This window comes from Aulostomus chinensis, chromosome 1 (genome assembly GCF_037954235.1).
Source record: "Aulostomus chinensis isolate RoL2024-O1b breed Wild chromosome 1, RoL_Achi_v1.0, whole genome shotgun sequence".
NCBI classification, from domain to species: domain Eukaryota; kingdom Metazoa; phylum Chordata; class Actinopteri; order Syngnathiformes; family Aulostomidae; genus Aulostomus; species Aulostomus chinensis.
In genome coordinates, this window is record NC_141320.1 from 9,312,239 (window position 1) to 9,331,225 (window position 18,987).

Below are 18,987 nucleotides of genomic sequence, written 5' to 3' on the forward strand. Positions count from 1 at the left end.
CATCATCAAAAGTAGAAGTGTTCTTGTCTTGCCACTGTGAGACTGTCGCTAGAAAAGTGACCAATAATAATTTCATGTGGCATGCAATTAACAAAACACCCACATTGATGGTGGAGGGGTCTGGAGCCTATCCCAGCATCTACAGGCCAGAAGCGGGGTTCACCCTGGACAGGTTGCCAGTCCATTGCAGGGCCAACATACAGAGACGAACAACCATTCATACCTACGGTCAATTTAGAGTGTCCAATCAGCCTCATCCCAAATTACACATCTTTGGACGGTGGGAAGGAACCGGAGTACCCGGAGAGAACCCACGCATTCATGGGGAGAAGATGCAGATTCTGCACCTGAGCCTGGACTCAAACCCAGAACCTTCTTGCTGTGAGGCCACAGTGCTAACCACTGCACCATCATGCCGCCGTGGTCTCATATACTTTTCTCAATTGTGTTTCTTTCATGTCCTCCTCAGATCAAACACAGAATTCTAGTTACTGTCAAAGCCCTGATGACATCATCAGGAATTCTGACTTTGATCTGGAGACTCTTGCTTTAATCTGAATTTGATCTGACTAATGTTTTAGTTTAGGTTGCATGATGCCGACCACCTCATTTCTCCTGATGGACTGGTGACCTGTCCAGGGTGAACCCTGCCTCTTGAACAATGTCACCTGGGATCGCCCCCCCCCCCCCCATGACCCTTAAAGGACAACAACAGAAAGTGGATGGAGGGATGGACTCAGCACTGAAATCAGCTGATCTGATCCACATTCTAATGTTTCCTGTCCCTCTTTAGGAGTCAATGAGAATAGTAGTGTATATAATAATGTATATCCAACCTTGTAGTATCTTTCCAAAGCTTTTAGTATTTCTTCTTGTTTCTACTTGTAGTTTTAGTGTCTGGATCTTTTCTTTTGATGTCCTGCTGTCTGCTCTTTGCTTTTGGAGCTTCCTTCAACAACTACCAGGCCTCCTGGGTACTGTAGGAAACATGGTCAAGTTCTTCTGACTTCTTCAGGAACGTCCTGCTCTCATTGGTCTGTCTTCATTTTGACTCCTCCCACTGCCACAATGACCAGCCTTTATACTCTTGGTGACTGGGGCCCTGGTTGCTGCAGGCCTCAACACCAGCCTGTGGTTGTGAGCAGGGCAGAACAGAACTGACAGTATCTCCCATGCAGGACCTGGGTCAGCGCCTGGTGCCAGCTGGGGCGCTGCTTTAACCTGGACCCCTAGAGGATCTTCTCCAGGAACTGGCCTTTTTGGTTCCATCAAGGCCTGAGAGGATGGTGAAGAGTGATCCTCCACCAGGCAGCACAGTCAGCAGCAGCCATTTTTTTCCACTAGAATCAAGTATGATAGTGACAGACTGGTGAGTACTTGCTAACTAACACTTCCTGTTTTTACTGCTATTCTTCCATGAATGTGCTCATGTTGGCTGGTCCCCAACCACAGTTTCAAAGCCATGATGACATCTTTCATCAACAATCAGACTTATTTTTTCTCTATTTGGACAAATAAGGTTTCAACTGACACGGCTGGCCAACGTCCTGGAGTTCATTCAGCCTGGAGAACCAGGTGCTGGTTCCTTCTTTTACCAGGCAGGAACGGGCAGCAGATCCAGGATCAGTAGGTGAAGATGTCTGCTTTGACTGGTAGGAGGAAAGAGAGCAGGAGAGCTGGTCAGAGACAAAGACAGATCATGAAGAAGGAGTGCTGTATTCTGCCAGCACATGCTAGTGACAGTCAGAGATCAGGAGTCTCAGCAGGGAAAGATTCATCTCTTATTTCAGAGGATAGTTGGACGTTCACTGGAAGACAGTGACGTGTGGTGAGGTTCATGGCTGGTGAGGCACCGACTCCATCACAATCAGATCTGTCAACATATGAAAAAAAACCTGCATTTAATAATAAAAACAGTCAAAAAATGTTCTCCATGTTTTGGCTTCTGTCTGCCACAGCTTTTTCAGCGCTCTGGATACTTTAGCATGAACCTCCTGCTTCCATTGAAAATCCAATTTAAAAAATTGTTTTAGCTTAGAAATGTAATCCTCCATTGTGACATTACGGCCACTCAGGAGAAAAAAAATAAGGCAAGGCAAGGCAATTTTATTTGTATAGCCCGTTTTCACAAACAGTTTGTCTCAAAGGGCTTCACATGGCATCATAACAACATCCTCTGCCCTTAGACCCTCACATCGACTGAGGAAAAACTCCATGGAAAACCCTTTTAACAGGGAAAAATCTGAGAAACCTCAGGGTGAGCAACAGAGGAGGGATCCCTCACCCAGGACGGACAGACGTGCAGTAGATGTTGTTACAGACAAGAAAACAGTTTACAATACAAAATGTGGGAAACACGGAAATGTTAATAACAGCTGAAGAAGGAAGCTTCTGGTAGGGGAGGCAGGGAGAGCAAGCCAGCTTGATGGGGGACTGGATGGCAGACTGGTTCATGGAAGGGGAACGCAGGCCAGTGTAACAGTAGGGAATAAGAGGGGGGGGGCGATGCAGGCGGCGGTTGGGGCTCAGGTGGATCTGTGGAAACACAGAGAGACTGCGAGACACCAAGGCCAAACTACAAAGTGCAACAAGTAGTGGTAATGACAGTTCCAAAAATGTGCAGGGAGGAGAGGAGGAGAGAGGGGGAGAGGAGAGGAGAGGAGGGAAGGGCTCCATGTAACCTGATGTGTCCCCCAGCAGTCTAAGCCTATAGCAGCATAGCTATCAATGGTTCAGAGCTACCTGAACCAGTCCTAACTGAAGGCTCTGTCATAGAGGAAGGTCTTCAGCCTGGACTTAAACGTAGTTAAAGTGTCTGCCTCTCTGACCCATGGAGAGAGCTGGTTCCACAGTAGAGGAGCCCGGTAACTAAAGGCTCTACCTCCCAGTCTGATTTTAGAGATACTGGGAATCACTAACAGACCTGCATTCTGGGAGCGGAGTGCTCTGGTCGGACAGTAGGGACTAATGAGCTCTTTCAAATAGGGTGGAGCTTTATCATTGAGAGCCTTATAAGTCAGCAGAAGGACTTTGAAGTCGATTCTAGATCCTACAGGAAGGAGAGAAGCTAAAGTGGGAGAGATGTGTTCTCTCTTCTTAACTCCTGTCAGAACCCTGGCTGCAGCGTTCTGGACCAGCTGGAGACTCTTTAGAGAGTATTTAGGACATCCTGACAGGAGAGAGTTGCAGTAGTCCAGCCGAGAAGTGATAAATGCATGCACCAGTTTTTCAGCATCACTCTGGGAAAGGATATTCCTAATCTTAGCGATACTTCGCAGATGGAAGAAGGCGGTCCTAGTCACATGCTTTATGTGGGAGCTGAAGGAAAGGTCCTGGTCAAAAATGACCCCAAGGTTCCTTGCAGTTGTACTCGAAGTTAGGGTGATGCCATCTAGAGTAGAGATCCGATTCAAGAGTGTGTCCCTGAGGTGTTTAGGTCCAAAAATGATTACAATAACTGAATGACTGCACTTGACTTTCCTAACAGTAAATTGTAGTTCGCTGTCACTTCTTCTTCTGCAGCAGACCGGAGGAGGCGCAAGCAGAATCCCTGGGCTCACTAGCGCCTCCTCCATGAGGCAGGAGAACTGCGTGCCTCACCCAGCACCTTTTCGCAGCCGTTTTATGATCGCTCAGCACAAGAAACACGTTACACTCAGTGTATACAAAAACACTCTACATGATATTCACCAGCTAAACTATAGAAATGTAGTTTGTTTAGCAGAAGTATTTGAACATTTTAATAGCGCCATAGAAAGAGACAGCAATACGGGCTCCCTGCATAGCGCGCAGCACATTTAGCCGAGTCATTGAGCAATGCCTGGTGAGGCTCAGCTGCCTGGTGCCTCACCGCACGTCTCTTCTCAGTATTTGAACGATAAATATGAAAAATCTGTGATTTTGAATAAAAAATAACTTAAAACTGGTTGAGTTAAAAGCAAAATAACTTTATCGTACAAATCAAAGGAAAAATACAATAATTGCTTTTATTTTTTTCAATTTACATTTTTTTCTTTCCATGATGACGGGCGAGGCACGGCCTCACTTGCCTCCCCTGACCGCACGTCACTGACACACACACAGCCCCCCCCCCCCACACACACACACACTGAGACATGCAGCAGCTCACAGTAACTGCCTCAGTCACACAGCAGATAGACTCCTTTCTATAACAAGATAAGCAGTAGAAATGGATGGAAGTGATGATGAACTGATGAACAGGTGATTTGTCCAAAAGTCAACATCAGATTCATTTCCAATCTGTGGAAGCAGTTTCATCTTGAGGTTCCAGGTAAGACCAGCCAGCTGTGGGCTGACACACATCTCTTCAGGAGCACTTCTATGCTCCAAACTTGCCAGGTTGAATTGTGTCTGTATTCTGAGGGCAGCAGGAGGACGGAGGAGTGAGGACACACACATTTGGAACTGAGAGCAGCTGTGTGTGGGATTTCCAGCAAAGATGAAACCAGCTCCTTCATGCTGGCTATGAAGGCTCACAGTCACACTGACGCAGCTACAAATACTTTGAAATGCAACAGACTGGTTTCTCTTCTGGTAGTTTGTTATCAACTGTTGTCACATTTAAGGATCAATTTAGCTGTTAAGATGAAGGCTCACAGTCACACTGACCCAGCTACAAATACTTTGATATGCAACAGACTGGTTTCTCTTCTGGTAGTTTGTTATCAACTGTTGTCACATTTAAGGATCACTTTAGACTAGAGGGTGTCCTCTTCAGATTTTGAACAGCGTAATATCGACTCTGTGGGTCCTTCTGATTGATTAATGATGACTTGTTGAAAAATTCCTACAGTCATCAGTAGGAGCAGAGCTGATGAGGAGAAATCAACTCCAGATGTTCCCAGACGGGGAAAACCTGCTCTTCCTCGCTGGTTCACCTCTGGAAACGAAACTCCAACAGATGCGCGGACCAGAGGGAGGAAACCACGGCGTTTCACTGCTTTACATTTAGAATCTCACGCCAAGCCGGAGAAGCAGGTCCTGAATCAGTCACGTGGTCACTGCCGGCTGGCGAGGCTTCGGACGTCACCACATACGTCATCAATACGCACTTCAAAAAACGAGAAGAAGACGCGGGAAGCTTTGAACACAACAAGGAAAGAAGGAGAAGTCCGTGAACCCCCGGCCTCGGTCTTTGTCTCCTGAAGGCTGAGTGGCGCCGGTAGAACCTCAACATGTGCGCCGCGCAGCTGCTGCGGGTGTCGGTCCAGGAGCGGATCCTCGCCGCCGCTGAAGACTTCCTGCTGCAGCTGGGAGAAGGAGACTCAGCGGCTGGAGTCCCGGTGCTGAGAGCGCTGCTCACCGAGCGGCTGGCGGCGGCCGCGGAGCAGATCGTGGCTCTGCTGGAGGAAACCGTGGCGGAGTACGAGCGGGAGAACCGCCGGCAGAGGTTGCTGCTCGATGCCGTGCTGAAGCCCCGAGTCAGGCTGGACAGAGCAGGTGAGTCCCGCAGGGACCTGCTGGGCCCCTCATTCAGTCCAGGAAGTGGAGCTGCAGCAGGGCCGGTTCTCGACGGGCATTTATAAGGGGGCAGACAGAAATGTGAAGGGGCACATGATGGCGACTGAGGCGGGAAAGGGTGTGGTGGTGTTGGGGGGGGGGGGGGTAGGTGGGTCTCTGGATCACTGTTGTTGTCATGTAATTGGATTGCACTTTGTCAGACCTTCACCCTCAGACCGGTCCAACCTGGTCCCACATGAAGGCTAAAGCCCAGTTCACTCCAAGATTTTAGGCGTCAGTGACTTCCCTCCCTCAATCAGGCTGAGGCATCAGTGACCACCACACTACAGTAATGAGGGTGAACAGATCCAAGACAGTGGACTGGGAGGTCGCATGCGACGTCGGTGACAAAAAGTGGACACCAGCACTGCTGGATATCAGGACTTGTGGCAGTGACGTAAACGGAGCTGCAGCCAATGACAGCAGACATGGGAGCTCTGGCAGTGGGGGAGTGACGCAGAGCCACCAACAACAATGAGGAGGGGCATTGATTCTAGGAAGGGTTCACCATATCCTTGGACACAGGATTCTTGGCTCCATGGTAGCGCACTAAGGACCTGGAGGGATGCGTTCTGCTCCACCTCCATGTTTACAATGAAAGGGGCGTGCGCTGCGTCCAAGAGTTTCCTGGTCAGCTGTGCAGTTGGCCACGCCTCCTGACGGGGAAAATCCTGTAGTCTGAACACTCCTGTGCACCGACAAATCTTGTAGTGTGAACAGCAGCCTGATTGAGCGCCGATGGTGTGAACAGCAGGGCCTGTCGCTAACAAAAAGTAGCGTAGTTTGAACAGGGCTTGAGCTTCTGCTGGTGGAACTCTGAGGGTCCCTGAGGCCCCAAACCCCTGACCAGGAGGAGGTGGCAGTCCCTCGGGGCCAAATTAAAAAAGAAAACTAAAAAAACATTTCTGGTTCCAATTCTGAGATCAACTTACAAAATAAAGTCAGACTCGATAAGAGCTCTCAATGTAGCCGATATTTACCAAACTGAAGGGTTGGCGTTGTTAAACCTCTTGTTTGTCTTCTTGTCCTGTTCTCAGCTTCTTGTTTGGAGCCCCTGAACTCTGTTTGCACCTGAACAGCTCCACTCTCCTTTCTCACCAATCCACTCCTCAACAACAGCCTCCTGTTTCCCTTTGCAAACTCTAACAAACCTCCATATCCAAGTCATGTGTTCTGGACTTCTCATGGCCCAAGTTGACCAAAGTCCTCTTTCTTTGATGGAACGTGGTTTGATGGTAGGGGGTTCAGATCTGTGACAAAGCAGAGAAGGAACTCTCCCAAGATGCTGAGACGCATCAATGACAGGGCTCGGAGGGAAAGAGAGGAGGTGAACCTGTCCTCTCAGTGATGCCTTTTCCAGTGGATTCTTCAGCTTCTGCAATAAATCTGGTCCACATTCAGTTTGTGGCTCATCTGTTATTTTCTGAAGGGAGAGAGAGAGAAAGAGAAACGTCATTCTGAGTGCAACCCAACACAGCAAAAAGCTGTGCTGGAACCTGACGGGCTACGTCCTGGCTCGTTAGGGTCCAAGCAGTGATTGATGGTGATGGAGGCAGTGGGGTTGGGAGGGGGTGTGTGTGTGTTTGTGTGTCACGAGAAGATACACACACACACACACACACACACACACACAGCGGTGTGACAGAGAGATGAGAGGAAACTGACACTGTATCACGCACCTTTTTCAGCAGATTTTTCCGCTGCTGCAGATCATTTTGTCAACTCTTAATCCAGTAATGTTGGGAGTCCATCAGGATTTGTGGGGTTTTTAACTTCTAAAATTTTGTGGAAAAATCCCAGAGACAAACTCCACCTTCAAGAGCCAGAAAGAAGGATTGGATTGTTTTTCTGAAGGCAAAGGTGGTCCAATCCCATCCATGATCCCAGACCTGCTCAGTGCCCCCTCAGATAAAGATGGTGGATCAAATCAACAACAACAAGTCAGTAAAAGTCAAAGAGCAGGCAGCACAATGTTGGTGGGACTTGTTCTGATGATGGAGCTCCATTCTACCACCATCATGGATCAGACACATGAGGAAAGCTGTGGAGCAGCTGAAGGTGGTTGCTGCCAGGCTGAAGACCACCAGACACATCAGGAGGACCAGGATGGTGATGCTGAAAGAGCAGCACTGACTCAGTCAGCACACACACACACACACACACACACACACACACACACACACACACACACACACACACACACACACACACACACACACACACACGTGTCAGCAGTCTCTCTGTCTCCTGCAGCAAGTCACATGATATCCAAATGAGTCCCGTCAGAATGAACCAATGTTACAGCAGCTTTAGGGGACAAAGTCCAAAGGCAAACCTCCTGCAGACACCAGTGAAGCTCTGTTGTTTCATTTCAATGCAGTTTCAGTCCAGATCAGTGAGTCCAGAGCTGCTAGCTTGACAGCTAAACACGGAGCATCACAACACTCAGCAGGACCCTGGCTGGAATCGTTCTGCCAGCTTGAAGTGACGTCACTCATGCAGCCCTTTGAGTGTCTCACTGGTTCAGACCTCCAGTGCTCCAACATGAACAGGAACTTTGAAGACCATCAACCATTCATCAACAGTATAGAACAATGAGAAGAGTTTCCACTTCTAAATAAAAGGCTATCACACTGTTACTACTACAATATTACAGTATTAGAGGTTTAGAAAGTTCACCAAATTAAGAGTAAAATGATATCATAGGCATTGACTCAGCTACATGTAGAATACAAATGCAAAGCCAGAAAACCTGGAGAGAACCCACGTAGGAACAGGGAGAACATGCAGACTCACACAGAAAGATCCTGTGCTTGAGCCGGGGCTCGAACCCAGAACCTTGTTGCTGTGAGGTGACAGGTTGAACCACTGCACCACTGTGCCTCCTATAATGGAAACTATACAGGCCTTTTAAAAAGTTATTTTTGTTCACTGCCCAGCCGGCCTGGGCTGGACCGGCCATTCAAGAATTGTCCCACTTTTCCCAGTGGCCAGGATGTCCCTGGACCCCACACACTGACCAGGACACTGGGAGGCGGTACTCATGCTAATGGTAGCCAGCAAGTGTCTCTGGTCTTGTTGTGTCTGTAATGAGGGCCATTGTGTTCCAACTGAGCAGGAATGTAAAAACATAGAAGATTTTAATAGCTGACGGCTATTTGGTGTTGTTAGAGTGGATAAACCTCACCTTGTGATTATGAATGGACAAAACCATTCAGTGATGGGGACCTATGACCTTTGACCTGGGTGACCCAATGTTGATCCAAGCATCTGAAGCCAGCGTTTCTGTTCCCAGTTTGCTGACTGGTTGTCAGTAGCAGGACGTCTCTTTTCATTGAGTTGATTTCTGTTTCTGTCTGTTGCTCCGCTGTTTCAGAGTCAAATGAAGAGATTTCTGATGTTGCTGTTTGTGTCCTGCAGATGTGGAGCAGCTGCTGGTGATTAAAGAAGAGGTTCCCCCTGAGCTGCGGGACCCAGAGCCCCCCCACATTAAAGAGGAGAGGGAGGAGCTCTGGACCAGTGAGGAGGGAGGGCAGCTTCAAGGGCAGCAGGAGGCTGATATCACCACGTTCCCCTTCACTCTGGTCCCTGTGAAGAGAGAAGGGGACGAAGAGAAACCTCAGTTCCCACAGCTTCATCAGAGTCTAACTGAGGAGAACTTGAAGGAAGAGTCTCTGAGCAGCAGCCCAGTTCATCCTCTGAAAACAGAAGCTGATGGAGAAGAGAGTGGAGGACCAGAACCAGAACCAGCCAGCAAGGTAGATCCAGATCCACTTGTACAACCCCAGACTGAAGACCAGATGTCAGACTCTTCTGAAGCTGAGCCTGAAGTCAGTGAGGATGATTGGGTCCAACCTGATAACACGGCCACCTCTGAGCACAAGGAACCCTTTGGCTCAAGGAGGAATTTGCTTCAGAAATTGAGACCAGGACAGGAAGTGAGTCATTGCAGCTCAAAAGAGCAAAAAGTAAAGACTGAAAGAGAATCAGAGATCATCAGGAACGTGAACTTTGGTCCTTCTGAATCTGAGACAGAAGTCAGGAAGGATGAGCGTCCCTTTAGGTGCTCAACATGCAGTAAAGATTTTAGGAACAGAAGGAGTTTGAATAATCACATGAGAACACACACTGGGGAGAAACCATTCCCATGCTCAGTTTGTGGCAGAAGATTCTCAGAAAAGGGTAATTTGAGAAGACACATGAGAAGACACACTGGAGAGAAACCATTCCCCTGCTCAGTTTGTGGCAAAAGATTCTCAGAAAAGAGAGGTCTGAAAAGACACATGAAAATGCACAATGGGGAGAAACCATTCCCCTGCTCAGTTTGTGGCACAAGATTTTCAGAAAATGGGCATCTGAAAATGCACATGAGAACTCACACAGGGGAGAAGCCATTCCCCTGCTCCATTTGTGGAAAAATGTTCTCTGTTCAAGGATATTTGAAAAGCCACATAAGAACACATACTAGAGAGAAACCATTCCTCTGCTCAATTTGTGGCACAAGATTCTCAGAAAAGAGATATCTGAAAAACCACGAGAACACACACTGGGGAGAAACCATTCCCCTGCTCACTTTGTGCTGAAAGATTCTTAATAAAGGCACAACTGAAAAAACACATAAGAACGCACACTGGGGAGAAACCATTCCCCTGCTCAGTTTGTGCTAAAAGATTCTCGGTAAAGGGACACCTGAAAAGACACATGAGAATGCACAGTGGGGAGAAACCATTTTTCCAAACATGACACTGAAGCCATGACAAAAGAGTGGGAGACGCAGGTTGAAAGCCAATAATGAATGTATTTAACTAAAAAAAAAACACAACAATAAATCAAAAATGGGCCCAGGTGCTTCCAACTAGGAGGAATGAACAGCTCCCCACCCTCCAGATACCTGCTGCAACACAAGAAACATCATGAAAGACACGAGATTCTGCGTGACTTTTCTTTTAAACCTGTGTTGAGAGCTAATTTGCAGTATGCAACCAAACCAGGTTACTTTTGAATGTTGCAAAAATACATCCCTGCAATTCTTCAAAAATAATTAATAATACAAGAACACACATTTGGTTTGTTTTGCACTGGAATTGTCCTTTAAGAGCTTCACAAGCTGGGAGAAGGATTTTAAACACTACTCTGGATTTTACTGGAGGCCAGTGCAGCGAAGCTAAGATTTGCGTGATGTGCTCTCTCTTCCTAGTTTCTGTCTATGCTTCTTGTCTATGCTTTACGCTTTATTTCTATGCATGCACCTGCATTGTGGACCAGCTGATAATAAAGTAAATAAAAATATATGATAATAAAGAGTTACAATAGAGCAGTGACATCACTAGATAATGTGTCTCTAAGGGGTTTTGGGCCAAGCACAGGAACTTCTGTCTTATAAGAGTTGAACAGTGAAAAGTTATAAGTCATCCAGGCCTTCATGTCTGGAATGCATGCTTGTAGTTTGGATAACTGTTGGCCTTCATCCGGCTTTATTGATAAATATAATTAATTATCATCTGTGAAACAATGGAAATGTATGGAGTGTTTTTGAATAATAACCTAAAGGAAGCATATATAAAGTGAATAGTATCGGCCCCAGCACTGAACCTTGGGGAACACCGTGTTTAACTTTGGTTTGCATGGAAGATTTATCGTTAATGAGTAGGGCTGGGTTTAAAATATCTATTTAATCCATTTGAATCAATTTTCCTTTTCATGGTTTGATATCGATTCATAAAACCCACAGATCGATTCCTAACTTGCAGAGAACAGCCTGTGTATCAACTCTGGCAGTCTCGCATGATCAGCGTTTGGCGGCAGTTTGAATGGAATGTGATCTTGCGAGAATTTACTACCAGTCAAGCAAACATGGCGGACTGAAGCACAACCCTGAAGGCACACTCGGTGAGATTAAAGGCCGATGTTTGGGTGCACTTTGGTTTTAAGGACGGAGAAAACGACGACTTGGGGGGGGGGCAATATGCAAACTATGCAACGGGATGGTAAAGTACTGTGGGAATACGACAAATCTCCACTTGTCAAGACATCACCCAGCAGAAAACCAGTCGACACGGCTCAAACAACGCAGCCTGGAGCAGGTATAAGATAACCGAGGCTGTTGCAGTTTTTATATGCAAAGACATTTGACAATACCAAACATGAACGCAAGCTTAAAACAAAGCATCGAAACTTCACTTCACTCAGCAGAGAACGTGGCATTGACTTGTGATTGTTAGACGTCAAGAGCAACAGATTCATATCTGACCATTCCAGCTCACTACATTAGCGACTGGGTCCTCGCATGCCATGTTCTTCAAACCAGAGCCGTGGAAACCAGCCACACAGCGAGAAAACTCAGCGAACTGTTATTCAGTGCAATAGGCGAGTGGAAGCTTAGGAACAAGGTGCCAGCCATCGAAACTGACAATGCAGCAAATATTGTCCGCGCTGCGGAGATTACGGGCTTGTTGCACATTGGTTGCTTTGCACACCTTCTTAATTTAGCCTCGCAAACTGCGCTGAAAGTCCCTACAGCTGCACGCTTGCTCGGCAGAGTCAGACGCATGGCTGCATTTTTTCATCGTAGCTCTACGGCGAGCCGCATCCTCAGTGAGAAGCAAAGGGTGCTGGAGCTTCCTGAGCACAAGATGGTGATTGACGTGGTGACACGTTGGAATAGCTCACTGGAGATGCTGGACCGTTTCCTCCAGCAGCAACCAGCCATCTCAGCAGCTCTGCTGTCACCTGAAGTACGCAGAAACGAGAAAGATGTCTGCACGTTGACAGAAGTGGACGTAAGAGTCCCAGAGGATGTGGTCAAAGCCCTTCAGCCACTGAAAGCAGCTACTCTTGCCAAGTCTGAGGAAAAATCCCCGACTCTGTCCATCATTGCACCCTTGCATGCACAACTGTTGGAAGAGATGCGCTGTGTCCCCCAGGATTCAACAGTCATCAAAGAGGTCAGGACAGCAGCAGACAACAACCTCAATTCAAGGTAAGCTTAAAAAGTATGTTGGTGAATGCGTGTGCATTCATGCACATTCATTTCCAATTAAATTATATTTAAGTGATCAAATATATCTTTTCAAGGTTCGTGCCTTGAAGGACAGGCTCTATGTTGCTTCAGCGTCAGACCCTCGTTTCAAGGCTCTGCCTTTCTTGCCTGATGAGGCCTGGAACCACACATTCTCCCGACTGGTGACTGAAGCTTCTGTTGTGGCACAGGCGGAGGCTTCTAATGTAAGTTATTGACACAAAAAAAACCTTATTTCCTACAGTTTTTGTACTTTACTGTATTCAACTCAAATTTAATTTGTCTTCATTATTTTAATATTAAGCAGTTGTATTCTGAATTGTATTCCAAGTGTCTTTCCAGATCATTTTCTTGCTATTTTCAAGCAGCAAACATCTGCTTTTGGTGGAAAAGAAGAAGCTGTGCCTGATCCCGTTGAAGATGTTGCTCCACCAAAGAGACCAAAGGAATCCTCTGCGCTGATGTCTCTCCTAGGGTCAGCCTACATGCGGAAAGACACAGTTACACAGAAAACTGTATTTGAAAAGGCCCAGGATGAAATCAAAATATACAGGGAAGTAACACCCATTCCACTCTCTGAGAATCCTCTCAACTGGTGGAGAACACATGCAAAGCAGGATCCCCTATTGGCCCACCAAGCAAAACAGTACCTTTGTGTACCTGGTACCAGTGTCCCGTCCGAGCGGGTTTTTTCCACCACTGGGGATGTTGTGACGGCAAAAAGGAGCTGCCTTACTCCTCAACATGTTGATCAACTCCTTTTCATGCAGAAAAATCTTACTCTCTCCAACAAGTAAGAAAAGGGATGACAGGTCTTGAAGTTTTATGGACTTAGGTTTGTGATTATTGTTCAGAAGTTTACAAGATCTTTTTCATTCGTGTGTCAAGAAAACCCTTTAAGGAGTAATTCAGAGCTGTTTAGACTTGTAAATACTTTTCTTTTTTGCATGAATGAAAAACAAACCAAACCCAAACAGGAAGTTCAGAATGCCTGGAAAACAAGATGGAATGTCACCACTTGTCTGATGGTGTTTTTCAGTTTACATTGTATGTTTCAAATATACAGACCATGTTCCAAAAAACTGAGATATTGGCGCTATTTTAATTTGCCTACATTTATTTGAGTCAACAGATGGCTGTTAATTCTGTTCTGATGCAGTTGTCACAACCATTGTAGTGTTATTGCACAGAAGCTGTGAGACAGTTGTAGCTAAGTGAGTGTCCTGTTTATGTGTGTCATCTTTGGAGAAACTTTATTTACAATGTCTATCTTGTAATTTATTTCAATTTGATTTATATACATTCATTTTTTGTTGTTGTCAGTCACTTGGTCAGGTTTAAATAAATAAATAAATGGACGTTGAATCGAATTGAATCGTGAATTGAATTGAATCGGACCTCGGAAAATCAAATCAAATCGATTAGGAAAATCTGAATCGATACTCAGCCCTACTGACTGGTATTTGTTGTTAAACTGGACAGTTTGTCTGTTGAAGCTCTTTAAGTTGATCTGGTTGGACACAAATCTTAGCCACTCAGATGCAGCAGCAGAAGAAGCTGTCATCCACCCTGACAGTCAGAGCATCAAGTCAAGGAAACATCAACCATCTTGTAGTTCCAAACCTTCACCTGTCAGATTCAGCTACTTCTTATTGTGGGATTTTAACTTTGAACACAAACAGTGTCTCGACGCACGATGGCCCAAAAACGGCCCGCATCCCGATTGCAGATCAGCACCACACCAGACCCAGGATTGGTCCAGTTCTGATTTTACTTCAGTATTTGGCACCTTCGGATGTTCGGACCGAATCCAGTTAGTTACACACATTTTCATTTCACCTTGGATTTTGGAGCTTTCGGGTTAAAACCTGTATTTCATGTGTGGGCCACAACCGTCATGTGTGCACCACAGCCGGATCAGGAAGCTTTCAAACGGATCTGGCCCAAAGACTCCTGCTATCTGGGTAGTGTAGATGCCAATGTAGTGGTTGGGGAAATAGTCTCTGAGAATCCAACTTGAAGGTCCTGCTAAGTGTTGTGATGCTCAAATGTTCTGTAAAATAGTTGGACCCTCAGCAAAGATACTAGATTAGGAGTTGATGGAGTCGTTGCAGATACCAGGGTCCAAAGTCCAGCTTGAACCTGGTTTGTGCAGTTCTTTGTCAAGCTAGCAGCGATTCTTTCTTTTCACATGGCCGTGTCTCCTGATGACTCAGGACCAGTTGATGTCCATTTACCTGTCATGGTGACAGAGAACTTTGTCCAGCTCAACCAGGACAAAACTGAGGTCTTAATTGAAGGTGGTGGCAGCGTTGTTAGGGCCTGAGCCTCCTCCCAACCAGCCACAGCCAAGTAGCACGAGTTGGCCATAGAAAAATGCAATTCCTCTTTCAATGTCCGTCACAGACTTGCTGGAGACTCCACCGAGATTTGAACTCGGATCACTGGATTCAAAGTCCAGAGTGCTAACCATTACACCATGGAACCAGTCCAAAAAAAAAGACATGAGTGAGAAAAATTATGGCGCTTATCATGTAGGAGGGACTACAGTGGTTGTCTGGTTTAAATTTTCACGAACATCCATCCATCCATTCATCCATTGTCTTCCGCTCATTCCTGTTAATGGTTGCAGACTCCTTTTTCATAGCTGGAACCTTCCTCTTGTGTCAGCTTCCTGTTCCCATCTCTATGTTAACGGTCAGTTTTGACCCACGTCTTCAATCAGCTGTCAAATAAACTAAAACAATTTTCTATCATGGTTCAGGTTAACAAAATCCTCATCAACTTCTCTGGTCCAATCACATTTATGTTGGCACACAGAGAACAGATCCAGAGTCAGAGCTGAGACTTCAGTCTAACCACCTTAAGCTGGAGGAGAAGAAGCCCTGATTTCTGGGTCTCAGTCTTTTTACTCTCTTGGCTCCACCCACACAGGGCAGGAGAACATCCTCATAGAGAGTCAGTGTTTTTCCATGTTTAACCAAATCAGCTCTCAGTGGTTAAGAACAGGTGAGTTAGTGAGTGTGGTTCGTTCTAATCTGATGTCCAAGCTGCAGGAAACAGCAAAGCCAAACAGTACAGAAGCCTTTCAGCATTCATGCAGACTGGAAAGAGGCTGAAATGCTCCCTGCTTCTGGAAGGAGCAGAGATGGAGCCAGAAAAAACACAGAATTTACCCAGACTCTGATTTGAACTAGCAAGAGACTCAAGCTGGTCATGAAGTATGATTGGCTGCCTCTTCGTGATGTCATTCACACACTTGTATAATCAGGATGTGAGCTGAGGGGTGGAGATCAATGAGTCCTGGAGACGTTCAATAATGTCCACAACTTTGGCACCAGGAAGACAGCAGGTGATGGCACCTGGGAGTTCAACAGACCTGATGATTGAACCACCAATCACAAGGATTTCAGCCTCCATTGTAAACAGAGAGTTTAGATGAGAGAGAACCTGCTGTCAGCCTCACCAGTCAGGGCAGTGGTAGAGGCAGCAGAGTTGAATGAAGCAGGATCACCTGGCAGGTCTCAGCTGGAGGTGATGACATCACTGGCCTCAGTCCTAACCAGTGCTCTGCCTAACAACACGGACGATGGTGAGAAACCAGTAGAAGCACTCTGAGAGTTGGAGACAGCAGGAGGAGAGAGACCACGACAGAGTCACCCATGGGAAACTGTTGGATCCACTCAGGACAAACTGGACAGACACAGATCAAAGACAGAATTGATGATGATGTCATCAGGGGGCTTTGATGGTGTCTTTATTTGTACCCAGAATTCTGTCTTTGATCTCAGGAGGACATGAAAGAAACACAACTGAGGAAAGAAGAGGCGAACATTCAGCTTCATTAGAAACACTTGAACTGTTGAACAGTAGAATTTGTTTGAAACAGTTTACAACACTGAGTGACAGGATTGAAGAGGGAAGAGTTTTCTACTTTAAATTTAATTCTAACTTTGAACTGGGGATGAACATTTTTAGTCGTTCATATTCTAACATACAGAGGAAGTCATGTCATTCCCTTTTTTAAAAAAGAAAAACATGTGAAGCTCCTCCCCCCAGCTCCAGATGGACAGACAGACATGAGAGTGGCCAGGAAGCAAAGAAGTGTTGTGCTCCTCTCCAGTGCTCTGGTGTTGTTGTGCTCTTCTCAGCTCCATCATGAAGACCTGCTGGCACTGGGCGCTGGTGGAAGTTTGCAGCTCTCACTGGAAAGTCCTGAGGCTCCTCCCACTCTGAAGCAGGCAGTTGCTCCCAGCCAGCCCACACTTTCACTCTCTGGTGTAGGAGTGAAGAACAAAATCAGAATCAAGAACCATCACTCTTTCATTGGGGCTCCTTTCTCCTTGTTCTGATCCAGAAATTCAACAGCTTCTAACATTGATTTGACAGGAAATGTTGATGACACACTGGGATTTTTGTTCTCCTGCTGTCACTGTCAAGTGCAGCTTAACATGAGAGGTAGCAGGATCATTCATGTGTTCATGTTTCCAGCAGACAAGGAGGGAACCTGGGAGGACTTCAGTGACTTTGATCAGTGGTTCTCACTTCATCTTCTCAGTATAAAGTTTAAAGTGAGCTGGCCAGGAGTTGAACCTAGAATCTTCTGATCCGAAGTCAGACGCGTTGTCCATTGCGCCACCAGCCCTACAGAGGGGAGGTGCTTATACAAAAAGAGTCAACACCTTCATTTGTATGTCAGAAAATTTCAATGATATGGTGGCATTTTCTGTTTTTGTGCTGTCTGATTGTCTAAATATCAGGTTTAGATCATCAAATTAACACTGGAACAAAACATAATAAACATTAATTATTTAACATTCAAAAAAAAAAAGAAAGAGAACCTGCATCATCCCAGCCATGAAGACCTCAACATGGTTGAAGAGAAAGTCTTGGGTTGGATTCTTGTGTTTTGCAGCATCCTTGATGAGTCTGCATAGAAACATTGGTGTTGTGGACCCACATCCACCAGGAGTGGAGCTCAACCAAGAAGAGCAAGAGGAGAATGTTTTAGGAGGAGCTGGGAAGTTCCCTGGTCAAGCCACACACTGAGGGAAGGGAACGGACGCCCCGAGACCCAGACGCTGCAGTCTTGCTCAGACAGCTGCAGAGCTCAGCAGCACTCCATCCATGCCATCAGCAACACAGAGAGCATCCACACCAGCGTCCTCCTCAGCAGCCCTGCCTCAACACCAACCAGAACAGCCACAGCCACAACCCCCTCAGGACCTGGATTCTTTCTAAATACTTTTTAAAGGCGTGTTCTGTCCAGGTAGAAGACATGATTTGTTTCTTTGGATGAAATAAAAATGGATGAAAACGTCTAGAACATCCCTCCCAAATCTGATTTCTTCAATTGAAAGAACTCTAACATTTCTAGATTCATTCCCTCCAGTAAGGTCTTATTTCCAGCTCTGCTCTCCCTCCACTACTGTTCAGTGTAGTATTTATTTTACTGACTACTTCATTGACAGGTGGTAAAACTTTCTGGTGTTTCCTGAACTTAACTGAGTGCTGCTCAGTAAAGTTGCCATGACTTGAGATTCTCTTCCTGCTGGGTCCATTTCAACATTCTTATCCTTCCTATCACTGGAGATAAAGTATCAGTCAGGGCTGTACTTGATTAGTACTGCATATAGTACACATCAGTCACTGCCATTACACAGTGGAATGGTAGTTGAAGTACTGTTTACCAGCAAGCTGAAAACTGTTGTGGTCTTTGACAATTCTCTTGTTTCTGAATGAAAATCCTGTGAAGGAGAATCATGGAGACATCCTAAAAATGGCTGAGGTCTCTGAGCTGCAGCAGGTCTGAGCTGCTTTTGATGCCCAGATGATGAGGAGGCAGTGAATGGTGGGTTTGGTGGAGCTGGAAAAAGGCTGCAGGTGGTGAGGGGTCTGCTGGTGTCAGGACTTCCTCTCCAGGTCTGAGGGCTTCTCCCTGCAGTTCCCACAAACACCACAACAGTCCTGGAACCCCTGTGGAGGACCATGATGACCCCGATGCACCATCAGGCCATCAAAAACCAGTCCTGATGGTCAAAAAGGTCCCTCCACTCATCCAGGCTCAACTCTAGAAGAAGCTTCTGGAACAGATGAGCAAACACACTCAAATATAAATCCTGATGTAAACACACTGGCAAACCAACGTTTACCACAATGTTGATTTTTACAATTTCCTTCAATGTTTGAAAACCATCAAAGTGGACAGAAGCCCAGATGGTCCAAACCTGTTTCCTGTCTCCTGCCATTGTGGAGAGCCTCTGTTCTGTCCTGCTGCTGTCCAGTTATCTCTCCTGAGCTCCTCTGCTGGTTCCACCTTGAAGAGGGTCTGAGCTAGAACTGAACCTTGGGAAACTTCAACCTTTGATCTCAGAGTTTTGTGTTTGATCTAAAAATTCAGTGAATTTTGGGTTTGTGTGGAGCTGAAAAAATGCTGCAGGTGTTGAGAG

At 46.1% G+C, this 18,987-nt stretch overlaps 2 non-coding genes across 2 annotated transcripts; both read right to left on the minus strand.

Moving 5' to 3' along the window:
• Positions 1 to 14,953: 14,953 nt before the first annotated feature.
• On the minus strand, positions 14,954 to 15,025 carry trnaq-uug (transfer RNA glutamine (anticodon UUG)). Its single transcript has one exon. It is a non-coding gene; the product is annotated as a tRNA-Gln (tRNA).
• A 2,085-nt stretch (positions 15,026 to 17,110) lies between these two features.
• Positions 17,111 to 17,183, minus strand: trnar-ucg (transfer RNA arginine (anticodon UCG)). The gene has a single exon. It is a non-coding gene; the product is annotated as a tRNA-Arg (tRNA).
• Between the last annotated feature and the right edge of the window lie 1,804 nt (positions 17,184 to 18,987).